Source organism: Talpa europaea (assembly GCF_964194135.1).
Source record: "Talpa europaea genome assembly, chromosome: 3".
NCBI classification, from domain to species: domain Eukaryota; kingdom Metazoa; phylum Chordata; class Mammalia; order Eulipotyphla; family Talpidae; genus Talpa; species Talpa europaea.
Genome location: NC_140069.1, coordinates 11,344,300 through 11,368,639, shown reverse-complemented (window position 1 = coordinate 11,368,639; position 24,340 = coordinate 11,344,300). Strand labels below are relative to the sequence as shown.

At 50.6% G+C, this 24,340-nt stretch overlaps 1 protein-coding gene across 17 annotated transcripts in view; it reads right to left on the bottom strand.

Moving 5' to 3' along the window:
* Positions 1 to 24,340, bottom strand: part of MTSS1 (MTSS I-BAR domain containing 1) — a gene marked incomplete at both ends in the record, with an annotated part of 132,027 nt that overhangs the window by 30,415 nt on the left and 77,272 nt on the right. The window lies entirely within an intron of this gene.

Sequence of the window (24,340 nt, the reverse complement as noted above, 5' to 3'; positions counted from 1 at the left end):
CCCAAACTCTTCTTCCCGTGTGCACATAAGCTCATTACACACACACACACACACACACACACGCACGCAGGCTAACACACACAGAGGCTGTAACATTTTTATATAATCACCAAAGCAAAAATTACCTTTACTATATACAATGCCCTGACTCCTTTTAAATGCTGATTGTGACCCATAAACTGATTTCACAGCCCACGAATAGGTCATGACTTGTAGTCTAAGGATTACTTCCCACGAAATGATCCAAATAGTATCTGATATTTAGGGGAAAGTTTTAGATCCCCTGGCCCCAACTTCTGGCAAAGTAATCCTTTAATATTATTGAGGACAGCTAATTAGGCTCCAGGTAATTATTTCAAGATGCATATTTTAGAATACAAGTCATTTGAAGACTTGCAAGGCTGAAGCAAAACCAAGCCGCAGAATATTCCTACAGGTCTGCGTAACCAGGGGAAGAGGCCCGCTAACTGAGCAAATGAGCTGCAACATAGTTTGGTTTTCCTGAAATTCTGGTCATACTTTCCCCTTCAGGCACACCCTTTTCTAAGATTATGTCTGAAGTTCCCTTCCTTTTCCCCTCTCAAAAAAAAAGTCTGAATCAGCATTTACATGGGCACCAGGGTGGCGGGGGGGTGGGGGTAAGCAAATCCTAACTACAGATGGGAATGGAGGCCTGAGCCCTGGAAAGCACAATTACAAAGGTTAGAAAAACACTGGGGCTTGAGGGGTGCACATAAAGCACTATTTTTAACAGACAAGGCTTGTAAGGGAAAGCCACAGGAATTTATGGCAGGTTCAACCAAGTCAACGAGAAAAAGGTCCTCTCCCTAATCAGTGCTTGTGACACGCCTATGGGCTGTCTCCCCTCTGCCTTCTCTTCTAGAAAGATCCATGTGCTCTTTCAGTTCTGCCTATTTTCCATTTTGCTTTGCAAAAACAGATGTTTTGAATCCAAAAAGACTGACGTTATTAATTTCTATATCCGCCTCTATATTACAATGCCTTATTATTAACATTTATGCAATGTTTTTATTAAATAATACGTCTATCTTTTTAGTCTGAAAAGAGAAATGCCTCAGGGCATTTCTCAACCTTAATACTATTGACACACGGGTAGGATGGTCTCTGCTGGAGGGCTGTGCTGGGCACAGGGGGTGTGCAGCAGCATCCCAGGCATCTACCTGCGGGAACAGAGGACCTCAGCCCCCACCTCGGCGCACAGCGCACCACCAGGACGGCCAGCAGAAGGCGCTGTTTTCACACAAGCTAAGGCCCTTCTGGGCTTGCCAGGTTCTCCTAAGCTTTTATTGCTTATAAGCAAAGAGAAGAACATTCTATCCCCAGGGAAATATCTCCTATTTTTTTCCCAGGCCTTCATTTGATTAAAAGTTAATAACCTGGCCACACAAGGAAATTGGCACACTCATTCACTGCCAGAAGGAGTGTAAAACTAGTACGTTTCTGGGGGAAAATTTGGCAGCACCTAACAAGAAAACCATGTACCCTCTTTGACCCAGCAATTCTACTCACAGAAATTTAAGTTGAGGAAATGATTAAGGAAGGGAGCAAATCTGTACCTAAGTGGATAGTCACTAAAATGTTGTTTACAACAGTAAAAAGTGGAAACAGAAATAATAAGGCAGCAGGTTAAATAAACCAGAGAACACGGCCAGAGGTGGAACAAAGTCACCTAAACTGCAGAGCAAGGTTTACAATCAAAGACGGAAGAGCCACCAGTGCAACCTGAGGCTGTGCTGGGCCCTCTGATAAGGATTTTGTACACAGAAATACAATTAACCCTCCAAGTCATGCTGGTACTGTTGTCACTCCACTTTATGGAGAGGGAGAATGCCTTTCATAGCTCGTCCAAGGTCACACTGCCAGTAAGTGGGATTCCAAGCCAGTCTGGGCCTCCAGAGTCTACACGTTTAGTCACTTGGCACAAGGTGCTTATACAAAGGAGGATGGGAAGGGGTAGTACCCAGATTCTAGAACATTCTGTGAGAGTCTAGAACATTCCACCAAACTTAATGATCTATAATATGGGGGCTAGGGCTTTACCACACAGCTCTCCAATTTTGGCTGTTGAGTCTGAAACTATCCAAACAGGACAAGAGTTCCCTTGCACCAGAGAGTTAAGTAATGGGGAGTTACTTGGTAGGTTACCGCCATGCCTCAGTTTCCTCAAAATAGAATCCTACTGTTAAGACCCACAGCAAGGCAACCCGTTCAATATCGGGGCTGCCCTATAACACTACTGTTGGAAAAGAGCCTCTTGAAGCTCAGTTCTCTCATCCCATTCCTTCGCTCCATTATTTCTGCTACCGTCCCCATATGCTGTCCATAGGCGATTCCTTGTAATCATGTCCAGGAAAGTCCAAGGTTTTCCAGAAACAGCTGAGCTGCAGTTCGCTAACATTAGCAGTTTCTAGGGTGGTGCTACCACCACTGTGTCCCTAGCTCAGGAAGCCCTGAAGGAAGAAGAAATGCAGAACTCTGTCTTTGTCCAACTGGCATGAGAGGAGAAGACAGGCAGATGACAGCCTCCGCAGACCCCGGGACTCAGCTGTTAGCATTACTGCTGATCTTGGCAACATGGGACACCCTAAAAATAATTCTAGCTGTGGATGTGCTTAACAAGGTCTCTGCTCTCCCTGACCCTTGCTAAAACTTAAAAAAAAAAAAAAAAAAAAAATCAGCAGGTTGGATAAAGCTTCAGCGGAAACTGGCTGTGGCTACAAAGGCAGAGCAGACATCTGGACGCGTTCTGATATGACAGTGAGAATATTTATGGAATCACATGGCTGGTGGAGAATCACTCAGCTGCTTGTGAGTGCAGACAAGATCAGGCCTGTTTCTGCACTCCCTGCTCTGGGCAGGCACAGGGGGCTGAAGGAAAGAATCGATGTTTCCCTCACTTGAGAGCAAATCCCCAGGCTAGCTCCACATGGAGGCGGGATCAGGGACTGGGTTTGTCTTTTGTTTAATGCGTAAATATTTGTGTATCTTCTCTGGGCATCCGAAAGAAAATCCAAAAGATTCTTATGACCTTAGAAGAGGTCTGTATTGATTCAAGTTTAAGAGAGAAGCCATACAGTATTCATTTCCTACTGCTGCCGTAATAAATTACCACAAGCTTACAGCAATGCGTATTTATTATCTTACGGTTCTGGGGGTCAAAATTCCAAAAGCAGTCTAAAATCAAGGTATTGCATTCCTTCTGGAGGCTCTGGGGGGGACTTCTTCCTGGCCTCCTCCAGCTTCTAGAGGTCTCCTGCAGTCCTCTGCTTGGGGATACTGCCTCACCATCAAAGCCAGTAGTGTAGCATCTTTTCTCTCCTCTGACATCTGCTTCTGTCCCCACATCTTTTCTCTCTGACTCGGGTCCTCCTTTACGAGAGCCCTGTGACGGTACTGGACTCACCTGGATAATCCAGGGTCCTCACACACTCACACAGACTCCAGGGATGAGGATGTGGACATCTTTGGGGGCCCCATGGTTCTGTCTACTTTGGAGACCACTGAGGAAGTGCCATTGTTGACCTCCCAGTGAGCATTTGGCAGTGGTCAGTTCAGGGATGGGACAAACATGGAGAGAAGATTATTGGGGAGTTGTCTAGGGTATAAGTTTCCTTGAACTTAAGACACACCAGAGAGACCCCACAGGAACAAGGGGGCAGGCTTCCCAGTCACCCCTCCTTCTGGGCACAGGGACACAGGCCTTAGGATGAAGCCCAGCATGTGGACAGCAACAGGAAGGCCCCCAACTCCCCTGACCTTGCTGTGCCACCAAATTAACACACCCAGTGCAGAGCCTGCTCTCCCTGTGGACCTGCAGCTCCCGTTTTGCAAGAAGGCATGCTTGCTTAAGCCCCGGGATGTGGTTCTGCTTCTTGCTTGTCGAAAGGAGCAAGGGAAGGGGGCGCTGACCCCCTGGCCTCGCCACACCAGGACTCAGCTGATGCTGAGAGAGCCCCTCCCTGCTGAGGGAGGCACAGGGCTTCATGCCAACTTCTCTGTCTCTCCCACATGGTACATGCAAGGACTTTCTCCCACAACAAGCAAAGGTTTTTAATAAGCCTGCACAAAATCAACCTGGGGTCTAAACTGGATAGTCGGTGAAGGAGATGATCAGCAGGAAGAAGTTGCAAGTCCAGCGGCTCAAATGCCCAGTTGGTGCCAGGGCCTGATACTGTCAAAACGTTTCTACCATGAAGACACACAAAAGCCACTATAACAAGGTACCCCAAACTGTTCTGCTTAAACCACCAAACTTTTTTCTCACTGTTTTGGAGGCTAAAATCCAAAATCAAGCAGTTGGCAGCGCCAGATCCCTCTGAACCCTGTCGGGAAGATTCTCCTCCACCTCCTCCTGGCCTGGGCCCTGCCTTGATTCATAGCAGCTTCTTCACCCCGGTCTCCAGCTCCTCTTCACACAACACCTCCTGTACATGTCGCCCCCCGAGACATGTGACGCGGGTCCAGATGCTCTCCTCTTAACCTGGTGACATCTACAAAGGCCCTGTTTCCAAATAAGGTCACATTCCCAGGTACTAGGGCTAGGACTTAAGCAGATCTTTTGGAGGGGAGGGCACAACACACCCCGCTGTAAGAAGCTACTGTGTAGCAAGTGTAGTATGAAAGGAATTCAAAAGATGAAGAAAAGGCCCAGCCCTTGAGGGGTGCATGGGCTAGTTGATGGTACATGGGGGACACAATTGCAAAATGATGCCACAATCTTTGCAGCAATCCCTTGAGTTAGGTGTTACTGTGCCCACTTTTAGATGAAAACCTAGAGTTCAGGAGGGCTGATAAGGGTGGAGTGCAGAGCCAAGTCCTGTCCTGACTGACACAGAAACCCCCTTTTCCACCACGAAGTGCTGGAGACTCCCCAATCACACCAAAGAGGCACACACATCACAAACAGAACACAGACCATCCGATACCTATCTGGGGAAGGTAGGAGGGAGGCAGGAATCAGGAAAGGAGAGCCACTGTTCCTGCCTGCCCCCCTCCCCAAGTCTGACATGGCCACACCCTTCAGCCTGGCACTTGCTACAGTGGCTTTGCAGAGAGGGGTGCACAGGGGCATCTGTCAAGTGGCACTGCTCCCTCATCCCTCCATGCTGCGTCATTTGCAGGCTGCTTCATCTCCCCACACAGTGGGGGACTGATGGACCGACAGTGGAGGGTCCACAGTGTGCAGGTGGCTGATGACGATTGAAAAGCTGTTCCGTCCCCGGTTTCTGCTGCAGAAGGGGGAAGGGCAGGCGGAAACGAGATGTCAGAAATGCTTGGGTGGAAGCGCAAGGCTACAATAAGTCACTGTGCATGTGGGGTGGTGGTGGGGGGGGTGGCTCTGAGAGCTGAGATTGTTGGAAGGCTAATGAGGAGGCAGGCAGAGTGGCTGCCAGGAGAATGTTCTCTGACACCCTGCAGGAGAGGGACTGAAGGGGCAGGGAGTCACCTGGGTGGGGGTGTCAACCTCAGTGCTGTGGGTATTATAGAGCAGCCCTCCTCTGCCATGGGGGCTGTCTGGTACCCCGTGGCATCCCTGGCTTCTCCCCTCTAGAAGCCTGTAACACAGCCTGAGTTTTGTGACAATCAGAAATGTCTCTCGACATCACCAAATGTGCCCTGGGTGCCAAATCGCCTCTGCTGAGAAACAACGATCTTGGGGAGTATGTCTTTCTCCTTTAAGGAGGGGTCCCCCGCTGGCATAGGGCCAGGGGAAGCCAGTGGCTGTCAGTGGTAATGGCAGCGTCCAGGAGCTATGGGAGGCCGGGGCTGGCTGCCCGGCCCGGCCACGTAAGCACTGAGGTCATTGGCAGCTCCTATCGGCGAAATGAAGGAAAAATCCACATGCCGTGGAAGACATTCCTCTCCAAACCCACGCCTGGCGTTCTCCAGTGTCAGTGGGCAAAAACTACGTGCTCACAGCTGAGGGCACACGCATTCATCCAGGGGCAGCTGATGCTCAAGTCCAAAATCTGGAATATCCAAATGCCAGGGAGCCCGAGTGGCCCGGTCAGGCAGGGTGATGGCACGGAGGAGCCACGTCTGTGGTCAGGAAGACCTCAGACCGCCACTCAGTGCCCGCGACTGCTGCTGGGACTGTCAGTCCCAAGAGCCTCTGAAGACCGTGACACAGCAGGCGCCGTGCACACCCACCCCGCAGGGTCTCTCCCCGCTGCCCGCAGAGGCTGCCACTGTTCACCGCACCTGCGAGTTATAAATTGAAAGGGCCTGAGAGAGGTGGCTGTGTGGCTCCTGGATACATAGCTACCAAGCAGATCAAGTACGATCCCTGAGGTGTATTTCATCAGGAATCTTTCCAAAAGGTGCCTGTTTTGTCATCTGCATCCAATCTTGCCTATTGAGCTAAGTGACCCCTCTCCTCACTGACCCCTCAAGAATCCTGGGGCTCCTCACCAGCCGTATCCCAGGTTTGCTCTCCTCCTTATCACATACTGGGGTGTCAGGGGCTTGCCAAGCAGCTGACCTTTTCCCATGGCTGATCCTGTAACAGGGTGGTCCCCAGGAAAGGGGGAGGTTCCCTGCCCCACCCAAGGGAGAGTGGAGCTGAGCAGGAAGAGGAGAAGCTGAAGAAGAGACTGAGGAAGGAAGCAGGATGGAGCCAGGAGACCTGGAGGAGGCGCATGGAGCCTAGAGACATGTGAAGAAACTGCGCTTGTCTTTTGGTCGGGGATTGGGTGACACAGATGTGGGTGAGACCCGTGGGGAGGTGACCATGGCAGCTTTTATCTTGATGTTGATTTTGCTCTTTTCCTTCCGGGCTTGTCCGGCTGTTTGTGACCCTTTTCTGTGGGTCCCCACTGGAAGATGCTTTAGACTTGTGGCAGGCTTTGGGGCCTTGCTCTGGGCCGATCCCATATGGATGGAGTTTTACCCACGAGGGGACGGGTAACTTTGGGTGCTTCATTTAGAAACTAGACTCTTTGCCTTTCCGGTATTGTTTCCTAGTTTTATTAAAGTTCCTTCCCATTAAAGTCTCCTATGTTTTGTGCTGATGCGGCGGATGGCAGAACCCATTTAGAATAGGCAGGTTTGCGGGGCTTGGGCTGCCCCTCTCCCTGTCCTATAACAGATCCCAGGACAACTTCCTGCCACCTCCTGAATCAGCATGAGGATCAGGAGGAAAAACAGAAGGTCGAAGGGTCAAGAGCTCGGCTCTGACATCACAGCATGGGCTCACCAGGTGCCCTGGGGGTCAGCTGTGTGACCTTGGCAAGGTCAAACTTGCTTAGACTCAAGGGAAGGGTATACTCCCAAAACGAGCTTGCTCACTGGTGTTCTGGTCACGCCTGCTGCCTACTGTCCCTCCTATCCCCTCTCCCCCAACAGCATCATCTGTGATTCCAGTTTGGGCTTCTTGGGAAACAATCTCAGTAGCTTAGTTTGTTTTTTTTTTTTTAAATTAGTATTCTCAATCTTATACAACTGCCTCAGCCTTACTTAATTTTATGGCACTTTTTTTTTTAATAAAGCAACTTGCTCCTATCTTATTATTCTAAACATTCTGGTTGTTTTATAGAAATAACCATCTTAATTTTCACATTCATATTCCAAAGATGTGTCTGATACCTTATAATTAAATAACTTAAGGATGGCCTGTACAACTGGTTTGGGGGCTCCCACAGCTCTGCCTTGGTTACGCCTACAGCACAGATGGGAGGAGTGAGCAGACCTGTGAGGAGCCTGCCAGCTGTGAGCTCACAGGAACTGGGGGCTGGTCTCTTTCAAGAGAAAATACGGAGCACTAGTTACATCAATGGCCCAATTAAGTGGGACCCTGATGTTGCAATAATCAGCAAAGTTCTTCCAGAAGGTGGTGGCTGGGGTAATTAACTCAGACCGGGCTGTCCACATGGATGTGCCAACTCCCCTGCAATAGCCCCCACTTCGCCCATATCCAATATTGCCCTTCTCGGAGGAGCTGGCTAATGAGTTCACAGAAGGCAAGTGAACAGTACAAATGGCAGCTTTTGTGAAAGACAGAATTGTTCCTTCTTCCCAAACATCTCAGAAGACCAAAGGCCGAGAAGCTGCCACCCAGACGGTCTGCCTGGAAGGAGTTGCTGGTACATGTTCACAGTTCTGCATCAACAAAGTGGGCATCTCGCAGAACTCGAAGCAGCAGTACTAAAGCCCCGGGCACCCAGTGCAGTGAGTCTCCATTTCTTGCGGCACAGCCCTTCAAAGCCAGCAGGCAGTCGCCCTTCTCACCAGTTCTTAAAGGAGCCCAAACCCTAGAGCTCTCTGTCTTCATATGCAAAGTTCAGAAAAGCTAAGTCATCAGCAAAGGCAGAAAGGACAGCCCCTAAGGCATCCACCTGGGGGCCATCCCAGCACGTGCAGGGCGACCCCAGGTGGGTTGTAATATCACAGGGTCCATACAAGAGGAGTCTCTCCCCTTCCTTCCAAGCCCACGCTCTCAGGGAACCCAGACGTCAGGAAATGTCAGGTCTCTTCACCTTGCTGGCCGGCCGGAGCAATGCCTGGCATGGCACGACAGAAGTTGCTCAGCGTGCATCAGCTGCCACTCTGGCCAGTTCTCCCGGCCCCAGCTGGGTGCACCATCTGCCGCCCAGGGGGATGCCCGGAGCCAGCACGTGCCCAATAACATGGCGGTGTGCACAGTGTCACACCACGAAAGCACCCCATTTGTGCAATCTTGCCTCAAGTTTCAGGATTCTTTTGTTTCACAACTTTCAAGTGTCAGCACATGGGCTTTGAAATGGCATCTGAGTGTGAGCCTGCTGAGAAAAGAGGCAGCTCATTTTGGATGCCGGGAAAGGCTTGAGCATGACACCCTATGCAATAGAGACTACCCTTTCCTCAAATACTCGGTCCAAGGCACCAAGCCCCAAGATCACCAGGGGACCACATGATCAGATCAAGGAAAGAATGGATGCGGAGGAGTGAGCACTCCAGGCAGGAGGACAGGCAGAGCATGGCTGCAACTGGGTACACGAGGCTCCAGAAAGTGGATCTGCCGGTGACCCCTAGGCTGAATGACATGACCCCTTTAATAAGGCAGCCAGGATGAGGGAGAAGAGACAGGACATTAATGCTAATGTGATCTATGTCCCCCAATATACACTGAGGGACAGTCCCTCCCTCTTGGTCATCCTGAACAGAAATCGAATCTAAACTAGGAAGTGATGGATTTTTAGGGTGCCAGGAGAGCTGGAAAGTGCCTTAGGAAAGTCACAAAGCCACAAACCGGCAGCGCCTCACAGCCCAGCATCACACACTTGCCTTTAATTCACAAAGCTGCTCCCGGTGCCTCCCAGGATTTCTGCACTCGCTTCTCGTTCAGAGAAATGCACACGTGTTCTTTGCTTGTGCATTTGTGAAGCAGCTGGTTCATGTCAGGGACACTGTTATTTTCATTAAAGGTCGAAGAAGGCCCTCAGGATATTAACATCATAAAATTAACAGGCTAGGCTTCTGGCCTCACCACCATTTTGTTTCTATCTGTGGGCACCAGAGATGGACAACTGGCAGAGACATCGTTTGACACCCTGTATCTGTTTATCAACAGGGAGAAGTGGGGAGAGAGAATGGCCAGCCAGTGTACCCCAGTTCCCATACATACTACTGCGCTCACATCAGCCACGTAACCCAGTCACATTTGCCACAGACACTGGTCTTATTTAAATCATGTGACACCCAAATACCTCGCATCAGCCTTGAAAATGACTTCAAAATGATCCGAACCTTTTTGAACATGCTGATGCGGTCACCTAAGTGTTCTTGCAACGATCCCACAACTTGGCTTCAAGGAAACCAAGGCAGTGAAGGAACTGTTCTTTGTCCTCCTGGAGTTTATCAGGGCCAAGTGGAAACACTTAAAAAAATCTTCAAAAGCAAACCTTAAAGCTCCCCCACCAACAAAGCCTATCTTCCCTTTTGCTCCAGGAGCAATCCCGACCTCCAGCCTCCATCTTCTAGGAAGAGAGCAGCGCCGTGTGCTTGAGCGGTGACTGCGGCTGAGACGACACAGGCCCTCCAGCTGGTGTTCATGGGACATTAACCCTGCGTGCCCGGCACCATGGGAGGGTCAGGACACTCCTTGGGAAAATACCACTACAGCCACGCGCGGGGTGGGAGATGCTGCAAACTGCTATCTGCTGACGATCGTCTCCCCAGTCACACACTCCCCAGCCTCTCCCACTTCACGACTTCTCAAAAAGCAGAGGAAACAAAACCACACACAATCCTATCACCATCTGGCAGCTTCAGACCAGCAAGCCTGTGAATTTGGCATGCAGAGTGCTGGCAGCCACAAAGATCAATATTCTTCTTTCTTTGTTGCTGTTTTAAAAGCAAAGCGAGAAGGGTAATGTGGAAACACAATAACACCGACACACTCTGGGACAACCCACGTCGGGGCAAACGCATCCAGCAGAGGCTCGCCCCCGCTGCCACTTCTGATGGAAAGGCGCCTGGCTGAAAAAAACAGTTTGGGGGTTTCGCCAGGGAAATGCCGTCTGGCTCCCCGACATCTGCCACAGTGCTGCCCACTGCCTGTCTGGCTTTGCCTTCATGGGCGCGGGAAGCTGCTCGCGCTGGATCCAGGCAGCAGCAGCAAGAGGAAGCCAGCGTGTGCCAGCAGAGCAGATGTGGCCTGATGTGCAAAACCCACAGGTCATTTTCTGTGCTCGTGAAGTGAACTGTCAGGCAGAGAAGATACTCATAGCCGTTGACCTGGGCTTCATCTCTCAGGCAGCAGTCGGGGAAGGGCAGATAAATTAGAAGGCGGCCTGAAGAAGGTGGAGGCTGAATGGAGAAGTGAATGGTTTAGGGAATCAGAGAAAGGCGGGACACAATCATCTCCCCCCAAAGGGATGACCCCAGCACCTCCAGAGAGTGAGTCCCTGATGCTGCCCTGCTGCACATCCCCCTGCAGTGACCTTTAGGGCTAACCATCCCTAGGAGAACAGCAAAACCCTACATACCTGCTGCACCTCCCCCTGCAGTGATCTTTAGGAATGGCTTTCGCCACGGTCCCTAGGTCCGGCTGGGCAACCAGCGCGGGGACACACACACACAGCATAACACCCTGAAGCAGAGGAAGTTCAGCGGAAGTTCCCTGAAAAACGACCACCAAGAACCACTACAAGAATGCTAAAAATCTTATCCCGTCTTTCTAGAACTACAAACTTTAATCCCTTATCTGTCTTTCTAAACTTCCTTCTTTCTTCTATAATGGTCATTGTTTGTTACGTAGATCACCTCCCTGATGGTGATAGACTGAGCCCATGAGCAAGCTAATTTCTTTGATATTCATTCCTGTGCTTTTGGAAAACATATATATACTGGTCACAAACTCAAAGAAAATTACACTCAGATTTTCACTCTTGAAGTGTGTCTGTCATTTCTTTCACCGACGCCCTGACCACCCTGCACGCTTCTCTCAACCCTGAGGTGGCCTCATCGTCTACTGCTGTGCTGGTCCAGGGCACTGCCCTTTCCGCTGATCTCTGGTTCTGCTTCAGCTGGTGAATCTCGTTGTGACCAACAGCTGATGCATAAAACCTCTCAGGGAGCAATCCTGCTGCTTCTCAAATTGTTAAGAATAGCTACCCTCTTCTGAGAGCTGGCAATGTAACAGGCACTTGCAAGCACTCGGGATTCATTGTTTTACATCTCATTAAACTACTCATCCAGGTGTCATTATCGTGGTTTTGCAGATGAGGACCGGGGGCTCAGAGAAGTTAAGTAACTTGCCTGAAATCACGCAGCAGAATTCAGAATTTGAATGCAGGGCTGAGCTCAGAGTTAGAATTTCTTTTTCCACCATAGTTAGAACTTTTAATCATCCTTGAGGATCTATCACTATTTATTGGGTACAAAAAAATATTTATTGTGTGAAAAGTTGAGTTTTGTGCTCTGGGACCATACCTGGTTTGAGGTTCAAGAGCATTTAGGGAAAGAGCACATCTAAATGTTCATCTAATAAATATTTAAATTAGTATTGAGTCATTCTGCCAGGCTTTTCAATTAAATATTTGAGCACCTACTACGTGCACAAAGCTGCTTCTGGGTCCCTACAGGACAGTGATTCTTCTTCTACATAAGAAAAGACGCGAAAGGGAAAAAAATGAAGGCAAAACAAAGTCGCTATTTCAGTTACAGGGCTGATGTGGACCTCAAAAGTCCCCCTAAGGATGGAACAGGGCCCATTAAAATGCTCACAATATTCAGGACATATTTTTTTAGAAGATAATGACTAACAATCTCAGGAAGCGCCAGATCCCCTTAGATGCTATTAGGAGAGGCTTTGCCGGAGCAGCTCTGTTGCCATGACAACAATCACTTGGCCGAGTATAAAGAAGGACAAGGGACCTAACCAAATGGTATTCTCAACAGTAAGCCCTGAGATTTCTTAAAGCCACTTTCTAAAGAACCTTCAGCATCAAGGAGTTATAGAATCCACAATGAATGAGGCCTTAGGGGTAACCTAATTTTAGCACAATACCGGCATTTCTCCATTCTCATTCTGGCCCAAGGGTCCCCGAGACTCAGCTGACACATCTCCAGAGCCAGAGAACACACTCTGCTCCGCGCATAGAGCAAGAGAGCAGGGAGTTTCCTCTCTAATTTTTGAAGTGAAGGAGCATAGGCTTCAGAAGGAAGAGGGTTCTTATTTGAAGAAACTTTCCAAACAGAAGATCTGGGAAAAAACATTCTGGCCTCTTTGACAAGGACTCCCAGTAGCTGGGTAAGGTGAGACAAAGAAAAACCAGGAGTGGAATTGTTGGGGCATATGGGAGCTCCCCAACCACTATGGAAAGCTGTGTGGAGGGCCCTCAGACTACTAAAAATAGACACCTGCCTCTGGGCAAGGCAGCCCTACCGGGGCCCTCCATCCTGACTCAGCGTAACAGCTTATTCATAGGAGCCAGAAAACTTTTAAGAAATAATCTGCTTTTACAACTCCAGCTTACTTCACGCCTTATAATTTCTACCATTCCCAGAGAAGAACTGGAAGAAATTAAAAGGATCTGCACACCTGCAGGGCTCTCCCTGGTCTCAGTCACCCGAATGAGCTTATTTTCACCGAGATGCATTTTGCTGTGAAGGCAGCATTCGCGAGCAGGCGCATCCCCAGAACGCTGCCGAGTGGCTTGCAGGGTTTCCCACCAGTGGTCCCCATCAGGAACCCGTCACTCACTAGGGAAGAATCCAGCAAATGGCCTGGATGGTGCATAATCAACAAACTTACTGAAGTTTGAGGCAGGAATTAGCTCCTGCAAGAATTAGTGTAATTTGGTGGGCATCCTGCAATGGTGACATCACACCACCCAAACTAGCGGTGACAAGTGCAGGAACAGAAGCAGGGAGAACGGCTCCTTAGCAGAAGGCAGAGGACAAAGTTGGGGGAGGATGGCAGGAGCAGGTGTACCCCGTTACCAAAAAAACTGTTCCCCAACTGTGGGCCAGGGCTGCACACGTCCTGGGCAATGGCTGGACACAAGCAACGAATGGGTGGGAGAGCTTCGCATGCAGAGAGCTAAAAGGACAAGCTTCCAGCCCCTGAGAGACACAGAGACAGAGACAGACAAGCAGCCTCCCGGGAGCCCAAGGACAGGGCGAACCACCCAGCAAGAGCAGGCCACTAGATGGACAATGACCAGTATTCAGCCCACAAGCCAGCATTAAAACAAAACAAATGCTGGAAAACAAGACTGTGTAAACCCAATTTTATTCTTTTTTGAGTTCAAAAGATCAAGCCCAACCAAGTAGACTAAGTAAACCCGAGCCAGCCACCATCCGGCCACCGACGTGCCAGTGGACAAACAGACCAATCCCAAACATGGGTGGGTCTCCCATTTCCATCCCAAGACAGCGAGACTGGGCGCTAGAGGAAGAGAGTCCTGGAGGAACGGCCTCCAGAGCACCCAAAGCAGGCCGAGCAGGCCCTGCGCATGATGCTCCAGGTGCACCCTCTGATAGCAGGGCCCACTCCTCATGAGATACACACACAGAGGCCACTGGCAGGGGGGAGGTGAGCTCGTGGGACCCCAGGTCCTCGCCTGCCTCAGCATCTGAGACCTGCTCATCCCGTGTGCCGAGTTAGCATCTACCCTGCCTCCTGCCTGTGTCCCTAAGGAAAAGCACAGCTCTCGGCCAGTACCCTGAAGCATATCAGGGGGTTAAGGGCACAGGCCCTAAGTCAGATATGGGTTCAAATCCTAGCTCCCCCGCCTCCATCTATGTGAACTGGTCACATTTTCACCTTCCCAAGCCTCAGTATCCTGAGGCGGTAACACCACCTGGGGGCGACAATATCAGACTGTTGGAGGATCCAGGGAGATGGGGGTCTGTGAAGCCACAGCCAGCAACAACACGGTGGCTGTGATCTGTAGTATCCCTGACAAGATACCCCATGCAATTAATCAACTTTTTTTACATCACTGTCCATTCAAAAACCATTCAGTCAAATGGCAGCCATGGCCACAGGCCACAGTGACTGGCAAACCCTTTCAGCAAAGTCAACAGTTGCACTGGGTTCCTATGAATCAGGACACTGCTTGAAGACAAGGAAGTGGCCCAGGGACCTTGGAAAAAATGGGCAGCAGAATTTGGACCAGCTGAAGGGCACCAGACTCCCTCCTTTACTCCTGAGCAACACCAATAAATACTCACAGGACAGGATGAGGTGTGTGTTGTGGATAATCTAGGTTACTGCAGAATGGAGCATCAGCAAACCATAAGAGTTCGGTAGGAAATTCTGACATGAGCTACAGTGTGGAAGAACCTTGGGGATGTCACAGTAAAACAATAAAACAGGAAAACAGCACTGTCTGGCTCTCGTTAGAGGAGGAATCTAAACTAATCCCATTCAAACAAACAGGAAGTGGAAGGGTGGCTACTGGGGGCTGCAGAGAGGAAAGCAGGGACTCATCAATGGCTATGGTTTGAGTTTTTGCAGGATGAGAAAGTTCTGGAGATTGTACAATTGTATGAATACACTTAACATCCACTGACGGCACACCTAAAAATGGCCACGATGGCAAATCCTGCATTACGCATATTCTGCCACAATTAAAAATTAAAAGCACAATAGCTAAGACACGGAAGCAGCCTAAAAGCTGGTCAATCGACAACTGGATCAAGATGTGGTCTCTCCACATTATGGAATACTACTCAGTCATTAAGAAAAGATGGAATGTCGCCATTTAGAGCAAAATGGAAGGAGTCTCGGGCAAGTAGGTGCATGAAGAAAGTCACAATGACAGACACTGGACAATGACACGGCAAATGAATGGACAAAGTATAATACTTATAGATACTCGGGGCTATTAATAACCGCAGCGGGAGCCTGGAGGTTGAGGCAGGGGAGAAAGGAGGGGTAAATTGAATTTAAATTTAAATATCAAAGAATCCTTTGATACGCAATGATGCTCAGCCTTGATTTTTACTCTGGGGGGTGCATCTTGGAGAAGAAACAAGGCAAGAACAAGAACGCACAATGGAATATAACTCAGCAATCAAAAAAGATAAACTCACGCAATTTGCAGCAACATGGATGGAGCTGGAAGGGATCATGCCCAGCAAAATAAGCCAGAAAGAAAAAGAAAAATACTGGATGGTCTCACTCATAGCAGGAGTTTAGAAAACCTAAATAAGGGACCAGGAAAAAGAGCAACTATAATAAAGAAAAAATCAAAATCACAAGCAACTATAAACCACAGACACACTACGGGAGTAGGGTGGGGAGAGGAGGGATTAGGGTCAAAATAAGGGGGGTGCAATTATATGGGGAATATAACCAAGATGAAAATGCATACATTGTGCAAAAATGAAAAATGATGTAAGAAATATATTGAAAAAGAAAAAAAGAAGAAGAAGACCATGACTCATTCCTCGAGCAGATCAGGCTGGTGGCCCTAGACTCAGTCCTTCCAAATCACGGGACACACTGCTGGGCTTCATCCCTCTCCTGCTCAGCTCCCGGGACGCCAGGGCAGCAGTGTTCCAGGGCCTTTGACCTTAAGGTTTCTCCTGAGCTTCACTTTCCCCTTTGCCACCCTCAGAGGCAACAACCCCTCAGAGTCTCATGGGTTCTGGGTTCTGCTGGCCATCAACCAAGCCTGGGGTGCAATTTTGTGTTTCCAACTGCAAGGCACAGGTAAACCAGAGCAGGTGTGAAGACAGTACGAACATGCAAGGGAGCACGCAGATGCCTGCCGTGACATCAGGAGGCTCCACACTCCCAAGCGTGGGTGTGTAACTCCCCTGCAGCCGTCTGCACAAGACTCTTCCTTTGGGGCTGACAGGGAAGCTGGTGGAGGCAAGAACGGTGGCTCAGGCCCGTCCGGCATGCTGTGCTGTGGGGCTGCAGCTGGGGGCCTGTTTCAGGCACTAAACACCCCACGCACATTTCTCTGCTGTATGAGCGCGGGCCCACCGGGTGATGACATCCTCCCTGGCGAGATGACGGACTCAGTTCCCACAGGGCGCTCTGGGCACAGAACAGAAAACTACGAGCCCTGGGTCGTGAACACATGGGCGAATGGGTGCCCTGCATGCCGGAGGCATTCTGAGGAATACGGAAGGAAGAAGGGTAGGAACAGGATTAGGGAGCACTCCCCCCCAACCTCCAACAAATTCCCTTCTGATCCGGAGTGATTGCTGCTGCTACAACTAGACCCTTGACTGATAGTATCTGGGAGAGAATTAAGCCCTTCTCAAAGCAGCCTGTGAGCAATGAGGCACTTAGCTGCTGAAATCTTGATTGCTTTTTCCTCCCAAATGTTGAGCTCCTTTAGAAAATCAGGGATGGATGAGCAAACAAGCGGATTACCTAACAGAATCCACACCGAAGGACCAGCATTTCATCTGGCCTGGGCCTTTGCAACAAACCCCAGTGCTTGGGCCTCCCCACTGGCGCAGTGGTTGAGCGCTGGGTTGCGAGGCTGCAGCCTCTGCAGCGCCGGTTCGATCCCCAGCTGCTCCCCGGCTGCTCCCCGGCCACCAGAGAAGTGTCCCACATGGCGCGCAGACCTCTCCTGCTGCCCGCTGCTCCCCTCAGCAGTGTACTTCGGTCCTTCTGCCTGCTCTGCTCTCCTCTCTGACTCTGGTGAATTCTCTCACCCTCGCGCGCTTCTGACTGTACCCAGAGCTTGTATAAATAAATAAATAAATCTTTAAAAAACAAAACAAAACAAAACAAAAAAAAAAACCCAGTGTTTTTCCAATCAGGATTATGGAAGGAGGAAACCTGGGCAGAAAGACTTCTCGCCCTCCACCCACAGAGCAAGGGGGACCGAAGTCTGCACCTAATGTTCTTCCCAGGAACTGGGGTTGAGAAGATGACTTCCAGGCAGGCTGGCGTTGCTTCTTTGCTGTCCAGTGAGGGCTTCCTACCCGTGCTGTGTGCCCAGTGTCCCGGGGAGCCAACAGTCCAGGCCTCTCCTCCATTCTGGAGAGTCTATTTAGTTCTTGACACGTGGGCCCAGAGACCAGTAACTCCTTTAGCCCATTTACCTTAAATTCCCAGGCCAATTAGGAAAGACCTAAAACTTCTTCCACCTCTTTAAAAGGAGACATTGCCCCAGGAGGTTCCTTGACAAGTCACAGGGGATCTCACCCAAACCAGAGATATGCAAAAGGGTAATTCTTCAAGCAGCAAAACCCTACCTGGATTTGAGTTATTTCAGAGAAAGAGATTCCATCCTGGCTGAAGAGGGGGTGGGGGGGCGAGCTGTGCGGGGCCCCAGACTGCTGCTTACCCCAAGCCCCTGATACCGCCTGAGCACTCACCTGCCTATGATGCTGCTCAAAATGAGAGCAGCCCCTAATTGGAGGGACCTCAGAGATCCGAAAGGATCACTTGGCAAGGTTTTCTATCACATTTTACACTCCAGGCACAGAGGTCACAACCTCATGTGAGGCAAAGTACACACACACCTTATTTCTAATATTCATGAAAGCTCTACATGGTGGCGTTAATACCCTCATCCTTGGTTAGGGAGGAGACAGAGATGGCAGCAATTCCTCAGGCTGGAGGTCTCCTGCTACCCCAACACTGGTTTTGAAAGGGGATTCTCTACCTGCGCCATGTAACTCTGTCTTGTGTGAAAGCCCTCTCCAGGCAGACTGCTGCCTAAACACTTCCAGGGACAACAGTCTCAGGCTGCCTGTGCAGAGACGGTAAGTAACCTGCCAGGGGTCACACAGCCAACACACAAAGAAGTCAGGCTATAGACACAGGCCCCGTGGCTCCAAAGCCAGAGCACTCCTGCCTGCCTCCCTAACCTAAATCCCCAGGCCGCAGGGCAAGCCGAGGAGGACTGGCCTTCACCTTCCACATACCGATTCTTCACCAGCAAGTGGACAGTTGCACAAAACACACACTATGTTTCACAATATCCATGAGTGCACGTCGCTCTTCTTATCACAAGACAGATTTCCAAAGATGTCGTCAATGGGGCAGAGTCTGTGTGCCGATTTCTTCATATTTGATACGCAAGTGACAAGATGGATGCTTGGACAGTGGGGTCGCTGGCACAAGGCCCCTGCTGCTGAGTTGCACGGGCTTTTGATGCACCGGGGCCAGGTTGAAGGAGAGGCGGTGACTGGCCCTCTCCTTCAGGCAGGACACCAAGTCCAGGTTTCCTGCTGTCCCCAGATAAGCTCTGCAACGACCCTGGCCCCCAGCCCATGCACCGCGTCTCTAACAGGAGCAAGACACGGGTTAAAGAGGACAACACACACACAACACACTAATAAGCACGTGAAATATGTTTCCAAGGAATAAAGTGAAGGGGAACAGATGTGATACCGTCTCAGGCTTAACCCTCAAAAATCATCTGACTGTAACAGATTTATAACACATTGAGGTACTGGAAGATGTAAGAATCAAGTGCTTTGTTCCAAATGATTCGACAGATGTTTACTAAGTTTATTTCCAATTTCCTTGTACTCGGTAATGGGAGGTAGTTAGTATTCATGGGAGGATGTCACCTGAATCGCATGCACTTGACGTCTATTAAAGTTAACAGACAAAAAGGCAGAACTGTGAATGGGCTTTTAAACCGGCACCTGAGAGTCTTCATGGAAAACAATCGTCACAAGCTGCCAACACATGTGCTCCAGACAACGGGCTTCCTCGGCAGCTCCCAGAGGCTCTTCTCCTTCCCCTGGCCCCTCGGCGTCTGTACACGCTGTTCCCTCCCTTGGGACATTGCTCTTCTCGCTGGCTTCTGTGCACCCTGACAGCCCTGGGTGTCACCCAGCTGAGCAGCATGCCCCGGGCTCTGTCTCCATGGGGCCTGCTGCTTGGGTCCATCCCCGGGCCCCTGGGAGCCCCCCACTGTCCTGCATCCTCATCCAAGACTGAGCGGCTTGCAGGCAGGGCTCCTATCCCATTGCACAGCTGGGCATGGGCGACACTCAAAAACTATGTGCTAAATGACGGGAAAAAAAGGAAGAAATCTCTGGAAATACAGAGAAGGCACAGCCTTGGAGCAAACAAATTTGCTCAAAAGGCCTTTGGTTTCTCTTTTCAGACTTGTGGGGAGGAGGGTTGAGATGTCTAGTTGGTTAGACGGAAGCATCAGAACTTAAGACTCCGGGGCCAGGCAGGGACCCCAGGTTACGTGGACCAACATCCTTTAATGCAGAAAACGTGTGTCTGCTTTGCGCCGAGGCGCACACATTGCTGACGCTGTTACCCTGGCAGAGGGCGCTCCCTGAAGAGCCATAAGCTGCAGGCCTGTTTTGCAGCTGGAGAAAAACAGCACACAAATTACAGATGCGCTTTTCTTTCTACTGCTTCAACTTTCTCCTCATCTTCATCTCCAACAGATGAAAAGAACTAGAAACCAGGGCTTCTGTATTCAAGGTCAAGCTATCTTGCCTTAGGGAAAAATGGGAGGCCTAAGTGGTGCTCAGAAAAAGACAGCTTTCCTACCCCCTTCTCGATGAAGGCAGCATCAGACCAACTCCCAGGGGTGCCCTGCGAGGTCCTGGCACATAGCAGGAGCTGGTCTGTGAATCCTCAGCATCTTCCCCCTGAACTTCCCATCAGATGGAGTGGGGCAGCGTTTCGTAGGAGTTGTCCAAAAAGCTAATGGAGTCCACTGACTTGATGACCACAGTGACCAAGTCAGGGCCTAGCCACTGTGTGGGCCAGACAGCACCGTACGAAGGACAAGTAAGGGACAGGTAAGGGGCCGGTAAGGGGCGAGGAAGACCGAAGGCCTGAGAATTTCCAAACATTTCTTCTTCTTTCATGAAAAATTAACCTAAGAAGCAGAACAATGGAGTTTCAATGCCTCACTGAGCCCTGCCAGTACAAATGAAACACTATCTTGAATGCCTAGACAGGGAATAGGGTTTCTCCTGCTGATCACGGTTGGGGATGGGGTGGGGTTCAAGGCAGCCCCGCCCACACTGCAGCCCATACCCTGCAAAGGCAACTCCAACCAGCCACCTTCCTCCCCATCCCCAGCCAAACACTTCAGGAGAGAGACAGGGACACCGGGGCGCTCACCCTGAGCTGACCTTTACATGGTTCATCGGGATCCAGGTGATTCGTTTTCAACATGAGTCACAATATCCCTCAGTGAAATAATTCAATATTTAATGGCCTTAGGTTTCGTCTGGGGCGCTGCCCTGATGGCGACTTGTGAGCCCTGTAAGTGTCTTATGAGTGGAGGGGAAGGCGTCAGCACCCCCGCCGGGGAGGGGGAAGGGTTCAGGCAGGAGCCCTGAGCACCAGCCCCCGGGAGAACAGGGATGGGGTGCCGCCACGAGAGCTCCGTGGCACGGTCCACGCATCCCAGGGAAGCAGAGAACGGGTCCTCAGAGGTGACCCCATCATGACTCTCAGAGGAAGCCTCATTAGCTGACACCCGAAGAGACAGAGATTCTGGAGGTTCTTGGCACTGAACTGTATGGGCTGCATGTTTTAGAAGGGTCTGGTTTCTCTCGGTGACGTGCTCCCAGGGGCAGACTTTACCTTCCAGCAGACCCTCTGACCAGAGTCACAAGGAACTAGAGGTGGGGGCCTGAGGCCAAGTCAGAGGACAGACAACCCACCGGGAGCTGAAGTCACAGGCATCAGATGAAGGAGCCCCGTGATGGCTGACCCAAAGAACTATTGAAAGGGAGGGCACCAGTCATGAAAGCCCCCGGCTACTGGACTTTGCTGTGATGGGGGTGCAGTCACCCTATTTAAACGGTCCACCTTCAGCACCACATGTTGGCGTCTCAGCACACACACACACACCTGTTCTTACAAAGCCCACAGGGCATCATGTCCACCTGCACATATTAAACTAGTCACATCTCCCCAGATGGTTTTTGCTAAAGGTATTGATTGCTGGTAAATGTGGTCAGGCTCAATGGTCTGAAAGTATTTTCGTTCTCCCAAACATAAATCAACGCAGCACCCAAAACAGTCTGGTGCCCTGATGCTCTCCCAAGACATTCACTCAATGAACTTAGGTTGTACTGACAAATTAGCCCCAAAGAATGAAATTTATAAAACCATCCAATTTAAGCATTTGGCTTTAAAGAAAAAAGGAATGCTTAAAAGAGGGAAACACCTTAGAAAATGTGCCACCATCCTGCCCTCCCTGGGAAGAGAGGATAATGGGCTCCTCTCTCCCTGTCAGCTCGTCCAAGTTCACCACTGCTTCCTGTGGCAAATGTAAGTGCTGGTTAAACCCCCGTCACACGAAGGGAGCGGCTGACTTGCAGTCCTTATTTAAACACGCCAGTCAGCACAGACACGAGAGGGCTCGCCCCCGCACAGAGACCTGTAAGGACAAAGAAGAAGGCGGCCTCTGCTCTCAAGGAGGGAAGAAGGGGTGGGCGCGCTACTTAATGAGCTAGGAAAGAGCCCCAGGCCAGCATGGTGCTGACAGCGAGAGCACGGCCGTCTTTCCGAGCAGGGCTAGGTCATTACCGGGAGAGGCATGGTCCCACGTTCAGAGAGGAGTGGCCCAAAGTGGCCTAGACTCAGGGAAAGAGGAACTAGAAGAAGGGGTACAGGAGCCCCACGGGGTCCGCCTGAAGGCATGAGCGACAAAGGAGGCAGAACTAGGAACCCCCCTGGTTCCACCGGACACTGGAGACACAGGTGCCTTCAACTCCACGGACAGATATGGGAATCAAGAGGAAGTTTGGTTTGGCTGAGTCTCAGGTGCCATTTAGAGGACCAAATAGCCCCGCACAGTGCCAGGTACACTGACGGTGCTGAAATGAATGTCTGTTCAGATGGAGACCAACCAGCAGACGGCTGGAGCAGGAAACTGGAAGCTGACCCAAAAAGGTGGATTTGCCCAGGGCAGGGAGCTGTGGGCTCGGGATGAATGAGGACTACACACAAAGCTGTCTCCTGCCCACCCCATTACAAATGGCAGATGTCTGGCAAACGCCTAGCAATTTCCTGACGCTCACTGTACACAGTTGTTTCATAGATCAAGGCTGTAAACAACATGCCCACAGTTCCCCAGCTACAGACCTCCTGGTGGTAAGAGCATGTGACCCCAAATCTGTCAGGGCCTAGGGGCACGGATGGCGAACCCAAAGACGTAAATCAGCCCTTTCAGGGAAACAGCTTTCTGGGCAGGGCACTGTCTTGGGGTACAGGAAGAAGAGTGGCTAGGAAGCCTCTGTGTGTTACGATGTACCTCTGAAATTTATACAGCTTTGTAAATCAATGGTAAATAATCACAATGATATTTTTAAAAATTAGTAAATGGTTGTCATCCCTGATGCCACTTTGGCCTGGCTCCGCTTCCTGCTAGTTATGTTATCCTGGAAAGCACCATTCTGAGCTGGTGTGCCCGTCTGCTAGGTGGGCTCTCCTGGCCTGTGAGTCTAGTTAAGGAACGTGAGAGAAAGGGCAGGAGAACACACTGCACGATGCGAAGGCCTCCAGGAGGGATTCCTGCAAGCAGCACATCCTCCCGATCTCTGCACTGAGCCTGGCACTGTAATTCATGCAGCGTAACTCACGCTCACAGGCTGATCCAGTCCAGAGGAAGGAGTGCATGGCTGAGAACTTCAGGACACAAAAGCTCAAACTTTAGATGGATGAACAGAGGACAGACAGGGACACACACACCCACCCCTTGGAGAATCTCTGAGAAAGGGCCACATGGCTCCAGCTGCAAGCACAGCGAGGCTGCCTCCTTTAAACACATCTCTGCCTTTTATTGCCTGATGAACAGATTCCCAGGTACCACTGCAGAATGGAAGGTTACACATCCATTTCAGCACACCCTCATCTCGGCAGGACTTCCATCTTGGAAATCCAGACAGCAGGATTACACCAGCAATGTCCCCTCTGCTTCCCTGCATCTCCCACTTATCTATGGGGTCGATTTCCAGGGGTTTGAGACCCTAGCAGAAATGTGATGAACATCTGTGTGACGAGCACCTACTATGTGACGAGCACCTACTGTGTGACGAGCACCTACTGTGTGACGAGCACCTACTGTGTGATGAGCACCTACTGTAATGAGCAGGGTGCTCTGCAGAATCTGAGGAAGACAGAAAGGGAAGGGCTGCAACTCAAACCCTAGTACGACTCCTGTCAGGTCACCATGCCAACAAGGATGAAGATGACGAGAATGAATGAAGGTAAGAGACAAAAGCAATACCAGGCAAACCTGCGGGATCTGGCAGAGGGGGTCGCGGGATGTGGTCTCCCAGGAGTAGAACGATGTCTCACCACTTCTCTTGGGAACATTTCATGAGCACAGTGCGGGGCTGACAACTATCCAGCCACCTTTTCTGCCAGGATGGCTTAGCAAGAAAGCAATCACCTAGTCAAGGCAGGCTGCCCCAGTGAAAAGGAACGTGAGAAGCATTAAGTCCAGGAATTAGCGACCTCAGCCGCAGAGCACGGGGAGATGGATGGCTCCGATGAGATCCCCTTCCACAAGGCAGAGCGTTGGGAGGCATTCCATCTTGGTTTTACGCTGAGATGTCTGGTCACCGGAGGGAGCGGTTACAAACGACCCAGGCTCAGGGAGGACAGATCTGGGAGCCCCTGCAGACTGTCTGGGGCACCCAGAGGCAGCTTTCACCTCTGGGCGTCAGCCAGCTCCTGGAGATGGCAGACAAAGGGCCAAGGACAGCATCTCCATGGTGACCGGAGCCAGTTCCATGCACGCTGCCCTCCTGCTAAGAAAGGTCTTCTGAGGCATCTCCAGGTCAGGCCACTGATGAGTCAGCCCTTGCTCCCAGAGGGGCGGGGGGGGGGGGCCCTCCCAGCCTGCACTCGGGGTCAGAAGAGAGGTGTCACTGTAGTGCTTCTCCCCTGCAGGCCCACATTCCCATCCAA